The sequence below is a fragment of the Phyllostomus discolor genome, chromosome 9 (genome assembly GCF_004126475.2).
Source record: "Phyllostomus discolor isolate MPI-MPIP mPhyDis1 chromosome 9, mPhyDis1.pri.v3, whole genome shotgun sequence".
NCBI classification, from domain to species: Eukaryota; Metazoa; Chordata; class Mammalia; order Chiroptera; family Phyllostomidae; genus Phyllostomus; species Phyllostomus discolor.
Genome location: NC_040911.2, coordinates 65,478,535 through 65,500,282, shown reverse-complemented (window position 1 = coordinate 65,500,282; position 21,748 = coordinate 65,478,535). Strand labels below are relative to the sequence as shown.

The following is a 21,748-nucleotide window of genomic DNA, read 5'->3' as shown; positions in this document are numbered from 1 at the left end:
CCAGTCAGGGTACATGCCTGGGTTGCAGGCCACAGCCCCCAGCAACCGCACATTGATGTTTCTCTCTCTCTCTTTCTCCCTCCCTTCCCTCTCTAAGAATAATAAATAAATAAATAATCTTAAAAAAAAAGAATGGGCTAACAACTTGAGAGGATACTTTGTAAAGGGGGATTTAAAAATTATTCAATAAAGAAACAAAAAAATAACCAGAGATGGTCTCATCTCAATCAAATGATGCTCTCACTGGAGAAATGCAAATTAACACCACATTGCTTCATGGCCTTTTGGCTAAGATCAGGTGAAATGCAAATTAATACCACAATGATATATCATTACACATTCACCAAAATAGCTAAAATTAAAATGACTAACAATGTAAAATGTTAGTGGAACAATGGGAACTCTCTTAAATTGCTGAAGGGAATATCAATTGGCATAAGATTTTTCTGAAAAAATACTTGGCTATATTAACTAAAGCTGATTATATGTCTATCTTATGACTCAGAGATTATACTGTGAATTATACCAAACAGAAATGATTGTTTATGTCACATGTATAAGAGTGTTAATAACAGCTTTATTTGAAGTAGCCCTAAACTGGAAACTTCTATTATCCACATAGTTATGAAAAAGAATGAGCTACTGACTTGTACACCACATGAATAATCTTACAGATAAATATTGACTTAAAGAAGTCATGCACAAAAGAGCACATACTGCTTGGTTCCATTTCTATAAAGTTCCATACCAGGCAAATCCTATATCTGGCACAAGTCAAAACAGTAATTATTGTTTCGAATAGGGTACTGAATGAAGGCATGAGAAAACCTTCTGGACTAGTTCGAAAAAAAGTTATCCAATTGTTTCCTTAAGATTTGTGCACTTTATGTAAGCTATATCTCAATAAGATTCTCCCTTTTTGTCCTTTGTTATGTGGCGATCTTCTAATTTTCTTCTTATTTTTTATGACTTCTTTATCCCCACTGATTTCCTTTCTCTCATTTTGTACAAGATATTTTTCCACAGTTATTTGCTCTCCCTATGATTTATATCTTCGGCTTCTCACTGACTTGTGGCCTCACCTGTCTGCTTTCTGTAGTGACTCATATCTGTCACTCCATTCTGCCGCCTCTCATGGGGTCATAGGACTGATAGGAACATCTGTTATCTAGTCCCCTATGGTATGCTTTAGTTTCCTCTATAGCCTTCGTTCTCATAGTTGTTGTCCACTCTATGCTTTAGTTTCTTTCATAATGCGGAAATTGTCCCCTTCCCAAAGTGCTAGCCAGAGAGTCATTAGCTCGACTTGCAGTTTGCCTTCCTCTCATTTGTATCCTTTGATTGCTTGATCTTCCTCTTATATGCTATTGATTAAGTCTAATTCCTCTTTCACTGCTTTTCCCCCCCTCCAAATTAAGACTTTCAAACATTTTCCCCAAACTATAGGTACATATTGAATTTCTCTCCCCTTCTGGACATGCTGCAGTTTTATCATGTTCCTATCAAAGTGCAGCACCTACAATTAAACAGAAGAGTTTATGGTGATTTGGTTTCTATAGACTATCACCTTTCATTATAGAAGTTTTCTGGACATACAGTTACTTATTTGTCCCTGTTAGGGCTTCAAATGCCTATTGGATTTCTCAATCTGGATCTCCCCTGGAACCTCAAACTCATTCGAACCCAAAATGAAATAAATAATCATATACCCACTCACACCAGCAACTCAGTCTTCATATGGCCAGCAGGGCAGGTTTCCTGCTTCCCACACAGGCAATTTGACCCTTAGCCTTATTAATCACCACTTCCTTCACTGTCTTTGTGTATGTGGGTTTTGAGGAAGGGGACTTTTTATTCTGATACAGAATTATCTCTATTCCTGTTAATTTTTTAACGAGTGTTAGATTTTTCAAATTTGACTCAACTTGTCTAAAAATATAATAATCATCCATCCACCTGCACCAGTTACTTCTCCTAATTTCCTTCTCTCTGTGGCCATATTTGATGCTGCATCTTCAAATACAGCACCATCAAATGCAGTCTCCTTCCGTAAGAGCTGTTGTGTCTAGCACTTTCTTACGGAGTTCAAGTCCATAGTTTCCTAGTTGAGATCTTCATTATTTGCCCTAAGTGGTCCTTATACCTCTAGTACCTTGTCCCTAGACAGATATTTCACTGGCTCTTTGGGTTCACATACAGTGGAAGCCCCTGCCCTCGCTCCAGGCCATTACCTGGCCCAGCTTTCTACCCTAATCCCCAGGTCCCTCAGGGCCAACCAGGATTCTAATGCTCCTACATTGGTCACATCTAAAAACAACCCTGGTGTGTCCCTGCACTGTTCAGCTTAGATCTTGGTCACAATACAGCTAATATTTGTTAAAATGAATAAATCAATGAAGGACTTGCCTCTTTCTTTAATTGGCAAAAATAAAAATAGAAATGTTTGAAAAATTACCACAGATATAACTATTCCTAGAAATACTGGTCATTTCTGGCAATAAGAAGAGGCTTCCAAAAATGAGAAAATGGCTGAAAAACAATCTTGTGTATCTTATTTAATTTTATACATTCAAGCAAAGGTCAAAGAACCTAATTGGAGATACAGTGCTAAGGTTTAGATTGTTGAATGCCAACAAAATTCTTAGTGTATCCTTTGAAAGCAAAATACTAGACAGAGTAGAATGTGAGGAGAGGAGGTATGCCCCTTGCCTCAGATAAGGTTACATGGAAGTGAGAAAAATGTCACAAAGTCACCGCAAGGTGGTTTCTGAGGGAAAAATTGAGATCTTTGGTTGAGGAAAGTTAAGCAAGGATTGCATTTTAAAGTAATCTAAACCAATCTAAATCTTCTATATTACACAAAGTCTTTGGAAAGGGGAACAAAAAATATAACAAATTTAAGTCCTTATTTTTCATAGTCACTATACTTTCTATTATTGAAAAATAAATTATTCCTCAGAATAAGTGTTACTAGAACTGTTAACAGGAGATGACTTATTGGGAAGTGTTACTATTCTCATGCAAATTCAGCATTTGAAATGACTGAGCAGCACCACTGGGAATTTTTATTCTGCTCTTACTGTGCCCATTTCATCAAACGGATAAGGGATGAAGAGTCTTCTAAACTTACACAAATGTTCATGTTTGGAATTACCCATAATTACTATCTTAATTCATTACATATTTCCTCCCCTCACTTCCCCCCTTCAGTTTCTTTGCAGGCAATTTTCCTTGATTGGGGTAGGTGGAGGGGTTGGGGGTCAGGATCCCCTCTAGAGGCAAGGCCAGAGCAGTAGATTGGATCTCTGCTGGACAGTATGAGCTGAAAGAGAAACTATACCTTGGAGGAACTGCCCTGGACTGGTCGTCAGAGGCGAAGCCTTATCAGAGAGCTTTCAGCCACTCTCATTTGGGTTGCATTTTAGGTGTCACCTGTTAACAATGGTCCACACCAATTTCCCCAATTCTCAGTTCAACTGCAAAAATCAACATTTGTAAAAGGTAACGAGGAAGAGGAGATTCAAAGTATATAACTTGCTTTACATAATCAATACTGACTTTCCATGAAGACTTAATAAGAGTAGAATTCACCCTGGTGGCAAGATAATCCTATGGATCAGACAAAATCCGATTAGCAATAACACAATGCAATAATACACACTGTACAAGGGTATATAAACTAAGATGTATTAACTGAGTGTAATGAAAGTTCAAAGGAGTGAAGGGGATGTGGCTGGGGGCTCAGAGCAGACTTGGGAAGCAGTGCAAGTCCTGCTCCCCAACAAGAGGGTTGGAGGTGGCAACAGTAGTGACTGATGAACTAAAGATGACTCTGCTTGCTCACTGTGCTAAGCAGGACACATCACCTCTTCCCACTATAAAATGAGAAGCAAATGCCACCCACTGCATAAGGCTGCTGTGATAGCTTAAGGAAGTTCCATGTAATGTAATTAGCGTAATGTCTGGCCTGTAATTGGTTCTTAATAAATGTCCAGTATTGCTGTTTTAGTTTGAAATGGATCTTAAAGGATAGTCAGGATTGTAGCAGGAGGTGGCAGCAGAGGGTAAGGGTGTTTTAGGCTTAGCTGGTGGTGTGTGTGTTCAGAATATAGCAGATACATGAGCCAAAGAATAGAGAATATCCATGTGCTGTTAGTGACCAGTAGGCTTTGAGGGCTATTCCATATGTCCAATAGAAACATGTAATGTGAGCCACATGTCATTTTAAATTTCGTAGTAGTTACATTAAAAAAGTTAAAAGAAATAGTAAAAATTAATTTCAATAATAGATTTTATTATTTCCAGTATTCCAAAATATTTCAACGTGTGATCAGTGCCAAAATGTTAATAAGAATTTTACATTTTTTTTGTACTAAGATCTTCTAAACATTGTATGATATTTCTACTTATAATACATTCAGTTTGGACCCCCAACATTTCAAGTGACCAGTAACCACATAAGGCTAGTGGCTGCTTATTGGACAGTCTGACACTAGAAGGTCTTACTGTGATAGTAGTAACTCTTTCTCCAATGTCTTTCCTCAATGCAATCAATTTAAAAGAAAAAAAGGAAAGGAAAAAGAGAGGGAGAAAAAAAATACTCCATGTATTTTTCACAGCTGGCCTAATCCTGAGATATTGACTAAGAAAAGCACTTTGGTCAAAGAATTTTGGTAGATACTGGACACACTTTAACCCTTCTAGATCATATTCACATAGAGGGTCTAGAAATCTTGCAACAAAGAAACCTGTTTCAGTCCTTATAACTCCACGTTTCCCAATTTAGTAGGATTATGGAACAATATTTTAACACTAGCATTGGTCACATTGTTTGGCAGCCTGCTCTCTTCAACCTGCTTTTACATTGAGGGTCTTAATTTTTAAATATTTTATATAAACAAGTTTCTCATGAAAAGAGTGACTCAGTACTTCTCACAGTGCATTGCACCTAAGAGATATTCAATCAATATTTGTTTAATTAATGAATAGTCATGATCAAGACACCTCTCATACATTAGTTTGCCTCTATAAAGGAATTAAATGATAGCTTTCATAATTTAAAATGATGAAGGTTAGAAACACTTGAACATGCCCTAGAGAAATGCTAGTTTGCTAAGAAACCAGTATGCTTGAAATGAATTGGCATTTCTCTTAGGAACACAGCCATGTTAAAGTTTAATAACCAAATTGAAATGATGCCCTTTGCAGAGGAAATGCTTCTTGTGTCCACATGCTGTGAGATTAATACAGCACAAGGTTCAGACAGCTTCCCAAGTCACTCCAGAGGCTCCACCCGGCCAAAGGGAAGCCTCAAAGGAAAACATATAGTTTTTGGGGGGTTGGAGGTTGGTTCTTTTTTAAATATACAATTATATTTTTCTTATGTAGAGACAGAGTCTTTATGATGCTGGTATTCAAGTTTCTATATGTAAAATTTTATAACATGTCATGTATGGACAGTAGGCTCAATTTAGTATCTCTTTTGGTTAGTTTGGGTTTGGCTAGTTATTGTATTTTTTAAAGTCAAAACCCCTTTGGAAGTTGATGAATAACATCTTGCCTAGTAGGTTTTTCCCAAGGATGCTAAAAAAAAAAAAAAAGCCTTTGTCTTAAACACTTAGGGATGCAATTGCAGTAACGTTAGTGAAAATCAGATATTGGCAGCAGCGTTGAATTCTATTACTCCCATGTGGCAAGAGCACTGGATACCTAAAACGATAGTCTGATGTTAGAGGAATGGTAACTATTGACAGACCACTAGTGATGGTAAACCCCCTTTGTGAGGCCAGATGTGTTTATCATCCTCCCTAGTCTACTAGTGTATTAAATCCAAATTGGAAATATTTGCCGGAATGCTAAAACTCAGTCAGTAAGTATTAGTGTAAATGCCTGCTTCATGATCCATACCGTGTGATGTTCATGGTGCATGGACAAATAAAAAATTAAAATGAGAACCCACTGAGCAACACACTGAAACAAGCTCTAAGAACTCTAAGGTTGGGGGTCCACAATGTAATTGTTTAAGGATTGTTCAAATACATGAAATGTTGTGTGATAATATAGAAATGAAATAATGGTTAGTCGACAAAGGATAACATACACCGTTATATGATGCATATAAGAGGAAATGTATGTATGACTTGGACCTTTCTCACTTTGTAAAATGAAAGATTTGGGAGTATAATAAAGATTTTCAAAGCGAGCATCTATAAGTATGGGCTTATTCTCTGGGGTTCACATATCCTTTTTAGAGGTTTTTGAAATATATTTTTATTTCAAGGACAATAATAATTTAACTATATTCTGGGTCATCTAAGGCAGTGTTTTTCAAAATGACCCCTTAGTGGACTATAACCCATTAAATAAAAGTGAATGGAATGGAAAACATCAGAATGTGTAGCTAGTAATAAGACTTAAGTATTGTTTTATCAAATGCTTGTTTTTGTTTTGCATGTGTGTATAGGTATGCATCATGATGCAAAATGTATTTATTACTGTGGACAGAAGTCAAAAGAGATTGAAAGCTGTTAATCATGGGCTCTCAAACTTGGCTGCACACTGCAGTCACCCAGTGGGCTTTGAAAAATAGGTCTGCATAGGCCCCACTCCCAGAAATTCTACTGTAACTGATTTGAGGTGTGAACAGGTGAGTCTTGTAGCCAAGTTCTGCCAGTTAATTTCAGTGCCCATCTTTGGTTTGTATTTTTTAATTTTCCTTGGGAACAAGTCATCCCACAAATTGGAATTGTTGCAGGGTATGAGGAAGGAGCAGAGGGGGCTGAGGACAAAGAAAATGTCATTGCCACAAGTGAAGACCAAATGTAGTCTAGAGGGGAGGATGAATGAAAGCTTCACAGTAGTTCAGATAAAGAAATGTGGAGGGAGAATTACAGTGTCAAAGAAAGGTTGAGACAGTCTGACTTGTGTGAGCAATTCCACCTGCCATCCCACTCTGGGGGAACACTGCAGTCTCCTGTTTTCCCAAGTGGTTTTTTTCATAGATGCCTCTCACTATTGTGAACCCCTCAACACAGCAGATTAATTTTAGGGATAATTCCTGATTTACCCTCTTACATTAGCCCTTCCCCTCACAGAAGACGCAACTCCACTCTATTCGTTTTTCAAGAAGTGACTTAAGTTTCAGTACAATGTCATCATCTATTACATTAAAATAATCTTCTTCCTATTTATCAGCCTTCTTTTAATTATTTTTGGGGAGTTGAGGAAAATATGACCTTAAAATATTTTTTAAATGCTATAGATTTGAAAAATAGAATAAAATATTCACAGATGGTTAAATTTAAAAAAGTCTGTTGAATACTAAATAAAAGTACAAATCTTTTCTTTTTAATGTAAAAATGTTCAAGAACATTTCACAAGTCTGTTGGGAATATTTTAAAGGAATGTAAGGTTCTTCCTTGATATCATATTTTTTCGAAGAACATTTTATTTTTTTAAAAAATACTCTTTTGTATTAGTGTCAGGTGTTCAGCATGTGGTTAGATAATCATGCTATAGAAAGTGTTCCCACCAATATTTCCAGTATCCACCTGGCACCATACACAGTTACTACAATATAATTGACTATATTTCCTATGCTCTTCTTTACATTGTCATGACTATTTTGTAACTAAAATTTGTACTTCTTAACCCCTTCACCTTTTCCACTCAGTTCACCAATGCTCTTCCCCTCTAGCAACCAGCAGTCCACTCTCTGTGTATATGAGTCTGTTTCAGTTTGGTTTGTTTATTTATTTTGTTCTTTAGATTCCACATAGAAGTGAAATCATGGCACTTATCTTTCTATGACTGACAGAGATGGTACTAAAACAGAGTCCTGACTAAAACAGAGATGGTACCAAAGTTGTCCTAGAAGGTGTTTATACTGTCCTCATTTTTTAAAATTCTTTTTTCTTCTTGTTCTGCATGGTGGTTTTTTGCTTACTTGTGTTCCAAATCATTGATTTGAGTCTCAGCTTCATCCATTCTATTGTTCGTTCCCTGTAAATTGTTCTTTATTTCTAATAGTGTAACATTCATTTCTGACTGGGTCTTTTTTGTGCTGCTGAGGTCCTCACTAAGTTCCTTGAGCATCCTTATAAACAGTGTTTTGAACTCTGTTTCTGATGGATTGCTTGTCTCCATTTCTTTAGCTCTTTTTCTGGAGTTTTGATTTGTTCTTTCATTTGTGCCATGTTTCTTTGTCTCCTTATTTTGGTAGCCTCCCTGTGTTTGTTTCTATGTATTAGGTAGAGCTGGTTTGACTCCCTGTCTTGGTAGTGTGGTCTAATGTAGTAGGTGTCCTGTAGGGTCAAGTGGCACAGCCTCCCCTTTCACCTAAGCTGAGTACTCAAGTTGCGCCCTTCATGTAGGCTGAGTACACCTTCCTCTTGTAGTTGAGTCTTGGCTACTGTTGGCAAATCAATAGGAGGGGTTTATCTAGGCCAGTCAGCTGCAAGGACTGGCTGTGACCACTAACTACCAACCTCCAGCCTCCATTGAGGATCTGCTGTGCAGGGGGAGGGTGGTGGTTCTCTGACATGGTCTGTAGCTGTCCACTGGATGCATTGGCCCTGGAGTTTCCCAGGGTGGTACAGGCCAGTGTCAGCCTCCACCTGTGTTTTGCCTGGGGCACCACTGCCTGAGCTGTAAAGCAATCTGAGATGGCTGCTACTTGTGCTGGGCTTGGAGATTCCCAGGTGAAGCCAATCTACGACTCATCTGGCTGTTGCTAGGGTTCACTGAAGCCAGCTGTACTTGTTTGATAGGATTTGGAGCCAAGAGTAGTCATTCTTATGGAAAAGCAACTTGGGTGGGCCCGTAAATTGAGTGGAATAGAGCCTCTGTGGATCTCCAAGGTGGGTCTCACAGTGTTAGCCAGGTTGATGGAGTCTGAGATACGGCACCAGCCTACAGACTTTGTGGGGGGTGGGGAGGACTCAGCAAAGGTGTCTGCTTGCCCTGATACCAGACACTTCAGTCTCTCCCTGTGTACCACTGGTGCCCTTCAAGTTGCTATCGCAGTGCTGGAACTCAGAGGGAGCAAGCCTGAGTAGGTGAGTCCATGTGTTGGTTTGCCAAGAGGAACTTCATAGGTTTCCAGCAGCCTCCTCTACTGACTCAATCCCCACTGGTTTTCACAGCCAGAAGTTGTGGGGACTTATCTTCCTGGCACGGGAATCCTGGGCTGGGTGGTCTGGTATGGGTCTGGGACTCCTAGGTTCCAAGGTATCTCTCCTGAATATTTATCAATGTGGGTGTGGGGCCAGCCCGTTGCACATCCATACCTGTCTTACCAGTCTGAATGGATGTGGTTTCTTCAATTCCATAGTTGTCAGACTTCCATTCAACTGGATTTCTGATATTGCTAAATGATGGTTGTTATATATTTTAGTTGTAATTTTGGACATGTTATGCAAGAGGTGAGCCATGTCTGCCTATATCTCCATCTTGACTGGGAAATTTTTTGATTACTGCTTCAATTTCATTAGTTGTAATGAGTCTGTTTAGATTTTGTTTCTTCTTGATTCAGTTTTGGAAGATTGTGTGTTTCTAAAAATTTATCTATTTCTCTAAATTCTCCAACTTGTTAGCATATCGTTGTTCATTATACTTCCTTGTAATTCTTTGTATTTCTATGTTGACAGTTTTTACTTCTCTTTCATACCTGACTTTTTTTATTTGGTTCTTTGGTCTTTTTTTTTCTTGATGAGAGTGATTATTTTTTCAAAGAACTAGCTCTTGGTTTCATTGATCTTTTGTATTTTTTCAACTTTATTTTGTTTATTTTTGGTCTGGTCTTTATTATTTCCTTCCTTCTGCTCATTTTGGGCTTTTTTTTTTTTGTAATTCTCTTCCTTGTATTTTTAGGTCCAAGGTTACATCACTCATTTGTGATTTTTTGTTGTTTCTTGAGGTTGGAGTATAATACTATGAATTTCCCTCTTAGGACTGCTTTCCCTGTGTCCCATAAATTTTGTGTTGTATTTTCATTTGTCTCAAGTGTCTTTTTGATTCCTTCCTTGGTCTCACCTGTTAACCTACTCATTGTTTAGTAACATGTTATTTAACCTTAATGTTTGTTTTTATATTTCTGTAGCTGATTTCTAGTTTCACACTGTTGTGGTCAGAGAAGTTTCATGATATAATTTCAATCTTCTTAAATTTATTGAGATTTCTTTTGTTTCCAAACATGTGTCTCTCCTAGAAAATGTTCCAATTGCACTTGAAAAGAATGTATATTTTGCTGTTTTGGGATGAAATGCTGTAAGAATATCATTTAACTCCATCAGGCTTAATGTGTCACTTAAAGCTGCTGTTTTCTTATTTTCTTCCTGGAAGATCTATCCATTGGTGTAAATGGGTGTTGAAATCCCCTACTTTTACTCTATCTTTGCCTGTCCCTCCCTTCATGTTCATCAAGATTTGCTTTATATTTAGTCACTCCTGTGTTTGCTGCATAAATGTATACAAAAGTTACTCTTCTATAATGTATACAAGAGGATACTCTTGTTGGATTGATCCCTTCATCATTATGTAATGTCTTCATTTGTCTCTTATTATAGTCTTTGTTTTAAAGTCTATTTTATCTGATATAAAGATTGCCACCCCAACTTTTTGTGTTTTCATTTGCATGAAATATCTTTTTCTCTCTTTCTTTCAATCTGTGTGAATCTCTTATAGACAGCATATATATGGGTCTTGTTGTTTTATCCATTCATTTACCCCATGTCTTCTGATACCAGCATTTAACCTGTTTACAGTTAAAAGGTTATTAATAGGTACATATTAATTGCCATTTTATTCTTTATAACTGTTTCTCCTTTTTTCTCTTTTCTTTCTTCCTGTTAAAAATGTCCCTTTAACAATCCTGAGCATTTGTTTCATATTCATTTACTTGGCTGGGAAGCCCTTTATTGCTCATTCAATTTTAAATAATAGCCCAGCTGAGTAGTCTTGGTTGTAGCTCCTTGCATTTCATCACTCTGAATATTTCTCACAAGTCCCTTCTGGGCTGAAATAGGAGTTCTTTGTAGGTAACTAACTGTCTTTCCCTTGCTGCTCTTAAGATTCTCTGTTTGTCTTTATCCTTTGCCATTTTAATTATGATGTTTCTTGGTGCAAGCCTCCTTGTTTTCATCAAGTTTGGAACTCTCTGCACTACTTTGGCTTGTGTGTCTTTTACTTTCACCAGATTAGGGAAGTTTTCAGTCATTATTTCTTCAAATAAGTTCTCACTCCTTTGTTCTATCTCTTCTCCTTCTGGTACCCCTATAATGCAGATGTTTGTTACACTTACTGTTTTTCTGGAGGGCTTAAGCTATACTCATGAAAAAAAATTTTTTTGGTGTTTTGATTGGGCATTTTGTGCTACATTGTCTTTCACATTGCTGATTCGATCCTCCTCTTCATCTGATCTGCTACTGATTCCTTCTAGTGTATTCTTCATTTCAGATATTGTTTTAATTTCTGACACATTCCTTCCTACAGTTTCTATGTCCTTTTTTATGTTTACTATCTCTTTGTTTAAGCTCTCACTGAGTTCATCCATTTTTTTTCCTAATTTTCTTAAGCATTCTTATAACAATTATTTTGAACTCTGTATCTGGTAGATTGCTTGCCTCCATTTCATATAGTTTGTTTTCCTAAGAATTTCTTCTGTTCTTTCATTAGGGGCGTCTTTGTCTTCCCATTTGGCTGCCTTTCTGTCATTTCTTTCTGTGTATTTGGTAGATCTGCTGTGCCTACCAGTATTGGTATTTTGGCCTTAAGAAGTAGGTATCCTGTTGGGCTCATGGCACTATCTTTCTGATCACCTGAGCTAGGTGCTCCAGGGGTGTTTTTGATGGGTTTTATGAACCCTTCTATTGTAGTTGAGTCTATTGCTGTTGGTTGAATATGAGGATTGACCCTGACCACAGGGTACAAACTACTGTACTAGGGCTGACCCCATGAGTTGGAATTTGCTTTAACAAGGTCTGGGGCTGCCAAGATTTCCCTTTGGATTTGGCACTTTGGAGCTAATTGGGTCATGTTCTGATGTGGTCTGAAGCCTGCCATCGGGTTTATTGGTCGGTCCTCGTACTTCTTTTGAGGGACCCTGGTACAGGTCAATGTCAAGTGCTACCTGTGACTGGCTCTATAGTACTTGGTTGGAGCTACAAATCGATCCACAGTTTGTTACTGCCTCTGCTGGGCCTGGGTGTATGTGCACAAGGCCAAGCTGTGCATCAAAGCTGACTTCCACCAGCACTGGCCCCTGGGTCAGGTCAGCATAATACCCAATGCACTCCAAGATCTACCTCTCCTTGCCAGATGCCTGTTAACCTCAGTCACTGAAAGAGCTTCTGGCTGTATGCCAGTTGCTTGAGGTAGATTCTCAGTCAGTAACCAGGTAGAGGCCAGTATTGTTCACCAGACTGATACAGATCCAAACATGGCATCAGTAGTGGGACTCAAGCCACTCAGAAAAGTCTCAGAGTAAAGTCTCAGAGTACACAAAGTCCAGCTGCCACTTGTAAGGTGCCTTCAGACCCTTGTGGTGGTGCAGTGTCTCAGAGAGTAGTCAAGATGAGGCCAGCAGAGTTCATCAGGCCCAAACAGATCAAGAATTGGCTATGCGAGTGGAAGTCTCTGCACAGGAGTGTAACACCAGTCAGATGTGTGAGGGGAAAAATGGCTTCCACCCTACAGCCACACAGCTCAGTCTCTCGTTGATTATGCCTGGACCTCCTTGAGAGCCTTCCAAGATAGTTCGAACCAAGAACCCAAGATGGTCAGGTGATTCCTACGCAGTGCGTGAGTGTGACAAGGTGGTCCAGTGTATCTCCCTTGGGGGAGAGTGCTGTTGAAGCCAATGAAGCATAGGGGCAATTTGCCCCCACTCCAGAGCCACACGACTCAGTCTCTGACATCCCCTGAGTTTACCTTCAAGAGCCTACCAAGAAAGTCTTTACCAGGGGTCCAATCAACTGACTTCTCAGCATGACTTGAGCTCCACAGGACAGGGTATTGGAGAGTAGGCAGGGAGTGGAGAGGGAAGGTTTACTACATTTCTCTGGGATATTGCTCTGTGAAAGGGAATGCTGGATCCAGAAAGGATGGTGTCTGTGGTGAGTGTGGAATTGAGATTCAGCACAAGAACCATCACCTTTGTCTTTTCTGCTTTTTCCTCAGAGCTACACATCCAAGTCTGTCCTTTCAAAACTTTAGTTCTCCCTGGTTCACCCTCCCTCTGCCAGAGCCCAAGGTGACTGGCCATAGATGAGATTTTGTGTGCTGCTCCTTTAAGAGGACATCTGGGCTTATAGCAGACTTCAGTGTCTCCCTGGCAGACAAAATATCCACTGAATTTTATGGCCAGTTATTATGTGAACTCCTCTTCCTCACTGTGGTGTCCTGGAGATGGGGTTGACACCCTTCGCTCCTCAAGGGAGACCCTTGCAGCTAAGATATCCCTTAGGTTTTTCAACCACTGCATGTGGGTATGGGCCAGCTCTTTTTGCATCTCTGACCTTCCTACCAGTCTCAATGTGGCTTCTTTTGCAAATCCTTAGTTACAAGACTCTGTTCAGCTAGTATTTAGTGGGGTGTCCAGATTGATCGTTCTATAATTTGGTTGTAATTCCAGTTTGGACCTTGGAAGTGAGTGTAGTTTCCATCTAATCTGCCACCGTCTTGGATCCTTCTTGTCACATCTAATTGTAGTGTTTACATTCTTGTTATTTAATTTATAATTTTGCTTGCTATTGTTGTACACGATCACTAGAATAAGGCATTTAGTTATTTTATTTGTGCATACTTATTTAATATGGTAATATAAACAAAGTTTTGGAGGAAGCACTAGATTTTTAAGCCTTGAAAGGATAACCTTCTCTTGCTCCTGGCCCCCTTTGCTCTTTGTGACAGCAGGTAATGCTCAGTTCTGTGGGCCAGTAAATTAACCCAAGTTCTTCTCTGTCTAGCAGCAAAGATGAAAAGATGTTGTGAAGCAATATAAATGGAGCTTAAATTTTACTTGGGTTATTTTTTAGTAGTCCTGTCTATATGTGAAGTTCAAGTTCAGAGGAAAATCTGAATTAGGAAAAAGTGTTGGGATTTAAATTATTACCAAAAAAAAAGATGATGATGATAACAATGACTAATGTTGGTGATTTATTAAGCAATTTCTAAGTACCCTATAATGGGACAATACTTTCCATGGATGATTTTACTTGATTCTTAGAACAACCCTTTGGGGTAGGTATTATTACAGTCATCCCACCTAACATAGGGAACCCAAGTAAGTAAGATAAAGTACTTTGTCTGAAGTTCTCAGCTGGGAGTTAGGATGAAGAATGTTGCCTTCAGGCTTGAGAGCTAGTGTTCTCAAATACAAAGGAGCAGAGAGGATATTCCAGGCCAGAAATTCATATCTAGAGAATGAAGCAAGGGATAAATGTGTGTAACACCAGCCAGAGAGTATATCAAGGGAGGAAGTCAGAGTTCAGTTATACAGCTGGATGGAGTAGTTGAGACTGTGAAATATTAATGAGTTTTTAGAATGAGATCATTAAAAAAAAGATAAGACATCCTGAGAATGAAACAAGCTAGGTGCAGAATGACACACGGTAAGTATTAATTTAGAAAAGAAACAGGAGAGAGAAAAAGAGAGAGAAAGAGACTGAATATTTGAATGCACAAATCTGTAAAGATAGAATACCAAATTATAACAGTGTTCACCTCTGAGAAGGATCTAGGCTATGGTGTTAGTGATGATGGTCAAAGGGAACTTGAACTTTGATCTTATATTTGTGCCTGGTTTTCTGTCTGTTCGCAAGTTAGATGACTGCATTTATGTACTTAATTTTGAAAACTATAGTGTTGATGAAAAAACACAAAGAAATAGGTGATAATTTGGTACTTTTATATTCAGGTTAGTTTTATCTCTAAATCCTAGACTAGAAGATTGCAAGGACTGTTTAAATTTGTATGAGCTAATTTGATGCAAGGGGTAAAGCAATAAACGAGTTGTAATTAATTGATAGAAAATACTAATTGACTAATCATTAATGATTAGTTCCTTTTTTTTTTAAGTGGAAGACTATTTAGAGTTTTAGAAATCTGAGCATTGGCATAGAGAATTTAGAGAACGTTCTGGTAAAGAAGGTCCCTCTTCAGTTACCTGGTCCCGAGGAGGGGATGAGGGATCAGAATAGAGTAGAAAGGTCATTCATTATACTCCCATCTATCAGTGCCTTCTCCCAGAGCCACATGAGGGAGCAAGTCCTCTATATAAGTGTTCATGGTATTTTTTTTAAATACCTAAGAAACCCTAAATATTTGATTTTGTGTGTTGTAGATGGACACAAGAAATGTGGACTTTTGAACTTCTGGAAAAGATAAAATGAGCAAGCCCTTTAGGATGCTGGAGAGGTTTGGGCTGAACTAATTTGGGAGATGAGAAGAGATGCTGGTGTGAAGGGTATGTAACAAGTTTATATAACCCAATGTGTGACAACCCATGGACTGCTTTTCATTTCCAAGGTCTTCAACAGGATGAGGATGTTGTGTGCTCTAGCTTGGTTCTGTTGGTGTGGATGGGACTTCTCTCTTCAGAGGGCCAGATGTTTACCTGTTACCCGATTATTCAAAGGATTTAATTTATAATGCATTGGCTGCAGGGCCAAGTCATGATCAGGAGAGCTCAGGAACCTCAAGAGCATAAAATACAACTGCTTACATTCATGGACCACTATGAGCCAGGCATGGCTCTAAGCAGTTTAATTGACTAGTTTATTCAATTCTCACAGTAGCACCATGTGGACACTGATGTTGCCTACATTTTAGACATGGGGACATCAGAAGACACAGAAAACTTGTTTGATGACTGAGAGAGGACAGTCATGATGGTGAGGCCCTGTCCCAACATAAAAGCTTTACTCCTTTTCTCATATATTTCTTACTTACCTTTCCTCTCATCCTCAATTTTCATCTATGGTTTTTTCATATAATCATAGGTCTCCACATTGAAAGGGAATTTGCATGAAAGGGATATCATTGTAGGTTACTGGGAGAGATGATATTTTCCAAAACTGGCCAGAGCAATATTGCTGGTTTTCCTGAACCGTTCCATGCCCCCTCAAGCTAGGAAGTTTACTTTTCCTTCCCTTGGTGGAATATGGGTAAAACTCAGTGACTGCCTTGACAGAAATAATGTGGCAGAAGTGACACTGAGTAACTTCAAAGTGGAGATCAGCAAAGATGATGTGGTACCCACCTGGCTCTATCATGTTCTTGGGATGCTTGCCTCTGAGACTAGCCACCATGATGTGAGGAAGCCCAAGCCCCATAGAAAGGCCACGTGGAGGTGTTCCAGCTGACAGCCCCACCTAAATCCCACTGACCTTTCAGCAAGACTTTGAAGGTTCTGGCCCCAGCCTTGGAGCTGCCCCCATTGATGGTGAGTGGAGCTGGTACAAGCTGGCTTTGATGAAGCATCCTGCTGAGCACTACTCCTGCAGCAGGGTCAAGAGCAAAATAAACATTGTCATTATTTTGCACAATCTCATTTAAAACCACTGCAGTACCACTTACGGTAGGTGTCATTACACTCATTTACAAGTAAGAGAATGGAGGCCAAGTGAGATGAAGTGACTCACTCAAGGCCACACAAGGAGATGGGATTTGAACTCAGGACTCACAAATGCTAAGCTTCTGAGCCAACTTGTCCCAACCTCCCAGTCTTTCTGGATCAGGAGCTGGGAACTTTGCTGCCCCTCAGACAAAACTGCTCCTACAGAAAGCAAACCCATTTGGCATAAGAGGACAAGAAAGTAACTTTGGCGAACTATCTTTACATAGTCTGTTGTGACTCTGTTTCCTTAATTTGAACCCTAGATCAATCTGCTGGTCATGGCTTAAACACACAATTCCCTCAGGAAGCTGTCTACCTTCTCTAAGCTGTCTGAGCTTAGATTACATGGTTATCTGAGGTTAGATTACATGGTTAATGCTCAGGTTACAAGAGACACTTTTTCATGTCATGTAAAGTAGTAATCATTTGTGCAGTTGAAAGCTTTATCATCAGTGTTTCTGTTTCTTGTTTAACTTCAGGCTCCTTGAGACCCAGGCTTGGTCTGTGTTTCATGTTCCTCAATTCTTCTATCACATACTCTAGCTTGTGGTAAGCAATGAATAAATGCAAGTTAAATAAATACAAAAGAGCATTATATGTGAATTTTCTTGAGAATGATAATGATAAGATAAAGAATTGCAAGATTCTGGGCATGAGTCTAATCTTGATGCTACAGGTTTTTCTTTTGAGGTCAAAAGTTTCTTCTTTGCTTCCTCTGTCTTTCCTGTTAGATAAAACATCTTTGCTTATGACTTTTATAAATAAATAACTTCAATAAAATGCAATGGTACACTAAATAACAGGAACTGGCAGGGCTCTGAGACACTTTTTCACCAGGTTGTTATGCAAGGGGAAAATACTTTCTGATGTGAAAATGGAGAATTGACTTTGGTATGAATGTTGAAATATGACATGCTTTCATTCTGATCAGCCTTTGCCATAGGATTAGTGGCACTTGTGTCTTTCACTTGTATTTATAAATGTGTATGCCTATCATGGCAGCTGCTTGAACAACTCTGTCTTTACATTGTCCAGAATGTTCGATACTTGCCCTATGCTTAGTAGGTATAAGGCTCTAATGATAATGAACATGACAGTAGGACTAGAACATAAGAAGTTTTTAAACTGTGAAGGATAAATAAATGCAGGCAAAATATTAGATAAGTTTCATTCTTTAATTGTATTTTTATTGCCTAATCTACCAGTTAGCTTTTTCCACCTAACAAACCACTCCAAAACTTAGTAGCTTCAAATAATAGCCATTTATTTAGTTCATCATTCCACAGGTTGGCAGTTCAGGCTGGGCTCAGCTGGTCTGGCTAGGTGAGGTGGGATGACTCACAAGTCTTCAGTCAGCTTCTAGGCTGTCCGGGAGCTGACTGGTCAAGGATGGTCTCAGTGGTTTGACTAACCTCAGCCCTACATGTGTCTCATCCTCCAGCAGGTTAATCAGGGCTCCAAGAGAGTGAACATGCATGGCATCCTGAGGCTAAAGCTTGAGAGTAGCACAGTGCCACTTCTGCCACATTCTGTTGGCCAGAGCAAGTCATAGGCCAGTCCAGATTCGAGAGATGAGAATTAGACTACTCTCTTTTGATATAGACTCATCTCTATGAGAAATAGGCTTTGTGTGAGGAGTTGCAAAGCCACCTTGCAAAGAGTAGGCATACAAAGAGGTTGGAGAATTGTGGTCATCTTTGCAAGTAAGATGCATGTATTGTACTGAGGGAATTAACTTACAATGGAAATGGTAGAAAGTAAACCATTTGTGGGACTTATAACTTACAAGAAAACTGGAACTGATTGAGAGAAGAGCAAGAATGGGCTGAGATGGACATGGAATAGAGGTGGCATGGATGATTTTCCTTGTTTTCCATCTGCCTACATCTGTAACGGGGAGATTGAAATAGATGGTAGAGAGCACAAGGTTGATAGTAAAGAGTTTTTTTTTTCTTTGCTATTCCTTTCTCTTTCATTTTCAGCTGGGGGTGGCAGGCCATGAGGGCATGGCAAGTAGATCAGAAGTTAAGCACAAAGCAGCCACTTTGCGTCTAAATCAGTAGAAAGAGGCCACTACATTTGACAAACCTGAAATAATAGCATTAGTCCTACTTACTTCCTGCCCCTGAAGCTTTAAGTTCTGTATGGTTTGTCTGATGGATTTTGTTTGCTGGAAGAGTTTGAGGACCATCAAAGAGAGGGGAAAGGTCAAATGGTTCGTATCATTTTTTTTTTCCCTATAGATTTTCAGGAAGGCTTTGACTTATGGCACTATTGGTCTCCTGACACTATTACTGCATTCATTGTCACATTTTATTACTCCAATAGCCCTATAAAAGTGGATCATTTTTGCCCTGGCTGGTGTAGCTCAGTGGATTGAGCACGAGCTATGAACCAAAGTGTCCCAGGTTCGATTCCCAGTCAGGGTACATGCCTGGGTTGCAGGCCATGACCCCCAGCAACTGCACATTGATGTTTTGCTCTCTCTCTCTTTCTCCCTCCTTTCCCTCTCTAAAAATAAATAAATAAAATCTTTTAAAAAAGAGTGGATAATTTTCAACACTTTACAGATAGGGAAACTGTGTCCTAAGCAGTTAAGTAACTTACCCTAGACAACACAATTGGGCAGTGGCAAAGGTGGGGTTTGAGCCAGGCTATGTGGTTGGTTCACAGTGCACTGCACTGAACACCACCACACTAAATGGTGCCTGCAGGTTGGACAGAAATGGCTGCCCAACAATATGTCATCAGAGCAAATGGGGTTTAATCTCTCCCACTTGCTGTCACACTTTGGATTGAGATCTAATGAGTATTGGAAAGGCAAGGGTGACCGGATGACAGCACCGCAGAGAATTCATCAGCCTGCAGTGACAATCACCTACCTGTGGGAAGTCCCCCCCTCCCCTGGTTTATCAGAGTGGGTAATTTTTAACCCCAGCTGGGTGACCCATTTTCTCCCCCAACTGGGTTGTGAGGACCCCAGAGACCAAGCATGAGAGCCCTATTTCTCCTACCCCAAACAGTGTTGTGATAGTGCTTAGAGCTTCTGCCCCCAGACCCAAGTGTTGGGGTTCTTGGGTTCCCCAGGGTAGAAATCTAGAGGAAGCCCCAGAGAAATTTCGAGACATATTTTATTAAGCTTATGCTTGAGCACAAGGGAGGCAGCACAGAGGAAAGGAAGGCTCTTCTGAACTCAGGGGCTGATTCTGCTTGGCTACTATTATAAGGTTGTAACAGGGTACAGCCAGGGGGACCCGAGATAGGGATTTGTAATGGGGTCCAGAATTCAGAGTGTCCAGGAAATATTAAAAAAATATGGATGTCCTCACCCCTGCAGATCTGGACTGGGCAATGGGACATGCAAAGCAGGGCCATTGAGAGTTGTTTTGCATAGCAACAGTTTTGCAAATAACCTCAAGCATGGTCATTTAACATATCTATAAGCTTTAACTGGTTTCATAGATATGTTAACTAGCTGTGGCTGTGCTTTGAGCCAGAGGAATGGGAGTGACTTCCACCCATGATGTAAATGGAAGTCAACTCCCCCTGGTTACAGCACTTGTGTGAGAGATTGGAGATGATTGGCTCCACACCATGGGGCCATGCCTGCCTGGACTTACTATGACAGCCCATTAAAGCTGGAAAAACACAGGGATGCTGGCAAGTGTAGTTGATTGTGTGAGGAATTGGAAATGGGGCTGCAGAGAATGATTGGCACTGGGATTTAAACCCAGGTGCAGCATCCATGGTGGAGGGTTGGGACTACATGGCTTTGGGGTGCTCCCTTTTGCCACATGGCTTAGGAAGCAGGAGAGACCTTGCTGGGAAGGAAAAAAGTGGAAGGACTCTTTCTGGTGGGCCATGAGAAGGTGCCACATGGTTTTGGATTAACTGGAGATTGCGGCAGCAACACAGCTGATGGTGCTGAGAACTGAGGGGCTATCTGAGTCACAGACTTCTACTTTTCCTGAGATATGGTACCATGGACTGGGCAGAGGGAGAAGGAAGGATTGTGCATGTTTGTGGGTATTCTAAAAGACCTTAGTATTTTTTTTCATAGAGCACATCTTTTTTTTAAAGAATTCTTTTTTTTAATATTTTTAAGATTTTATTTATTTATTTTTAGAGAGGGAAGGGAGGGAGATAGAGAGAGAGAGAGAGAGAGAGACATCAATGTGCGGTTGCTGGGGGTTCTGGCCTGCAACCTAGGAATGTATCCTGGCTGGGAATCGAATCTGGGACACTTCGGTTCCCAGCCCGTGCTCAATCCACTGAGCTATGCCAGCCAGGGCTTAAAGGACCTTAGTATTTTAATGAAGACATTAAGTAATTACTCTAAGTCTGTATAACTTTTTAAATAAATAATTCCTTTCCTTTTCACCAATCTCTGGCATTGAGAGATGTCTTTCCCTGGTGGCGGGCAAGACAAACTTAGTACGGGGAGCGGGGACCCCGGAGCACAAGGAGGAATCCATTTGGTAATAGTATATTGTCCCCTGCCCCTCCCACTGGCTCTGTTCTATAACAGAGGTGGGGATAAAATGGACTTTTGTGAAAAAGGCAGGCTTTTGAAGTTTTCCGAAGTGGAAATTTCCATTTCAGGTGGATTTATTTCTTCCTTTTGTTGTGTTGCTTGGCCACTGTCTTTGCCTGTGGGTAGTGGAGGGCAAGATGGAAGTGTTGCTCATTACCACCACCCCGGGAAGGTCTCATATCAGCCAAACCTTGATCAACTGTGAATGCAGAACAGTGGTTCAGACATATGCTAGAAAGTAAGTGGTTAGATAGGAGATGAGACATTTTTCCTAGGAAGTGGAAGAGTGGTTGCATTCTTGTGGTTGTCTTATTGGTGCTTTTTTTCTGGCCACCTGTTGTCCTTGGGATTCCAGGAGGGATAGCTGGGTAGTGCTTGTTCTGTAGTTTTTCTTATTCCATGTCCTTGGGATCCCTGGCCCAGTTTCCTATGCTGTCTCACAAGTCCTGGGGCACTGCTGAGCCATTTGAAATATTCTTAGGGCAGTTCCTTTGGAAGTCTCTCCCATGCCTTAGTTACCTGCACCAATGAGCACAACTCCACCAGCTTCTCCCACTGGATGCCCCTTCTTTACCTCCTCTGGTGTCTTCTCCCTCCAT

At 40.0% G+C, this 21,748-nt stretch overlaps 1 protein-coding gene and 1 long non-coding RNA gene across 5 annotated transcripts in view; one reads left to right on the top strand and one right to left on the bottom strand.

Moving 5' to 3' along the window:
* The window catches only part of RIN2 (Ras and Rab interactor 2), a 247,649-nt gene that overhangs the window by 39,128 nt on the left and 186,773 nt on the right, over window positions 1-21,748 (top strand). For 2 of the 4 annotated variants that reach the window (XM_036009481.1, XM_028523701.2), the window contains exon 2: window positions 15,341-15,463. The exons of the other annotated variants lie outside the window; for them this stretch is intronic. The gene's annotated coding sequence lies outside the window, so the exon portion shown is untranslated. The remainder of the gene's footprint in view (window positions 1-15,340; window positions 15,464-21,748) is intronic. 4 annotated transcript variants of the gene reach the window in all.
* LOC118496775 lies at window positions 18,584-19,941 on the bottom strand. The gene is made up of 2 exons (XR_004899327.1): window positions 19,177-19,941; window positions 18,584-18,969 (listed from the first exon to the last, which is right to left on the bottom strand). It is a non-coding gene; the product is annotated as an uncharacterized LOC118496775 (long non-coding RNA).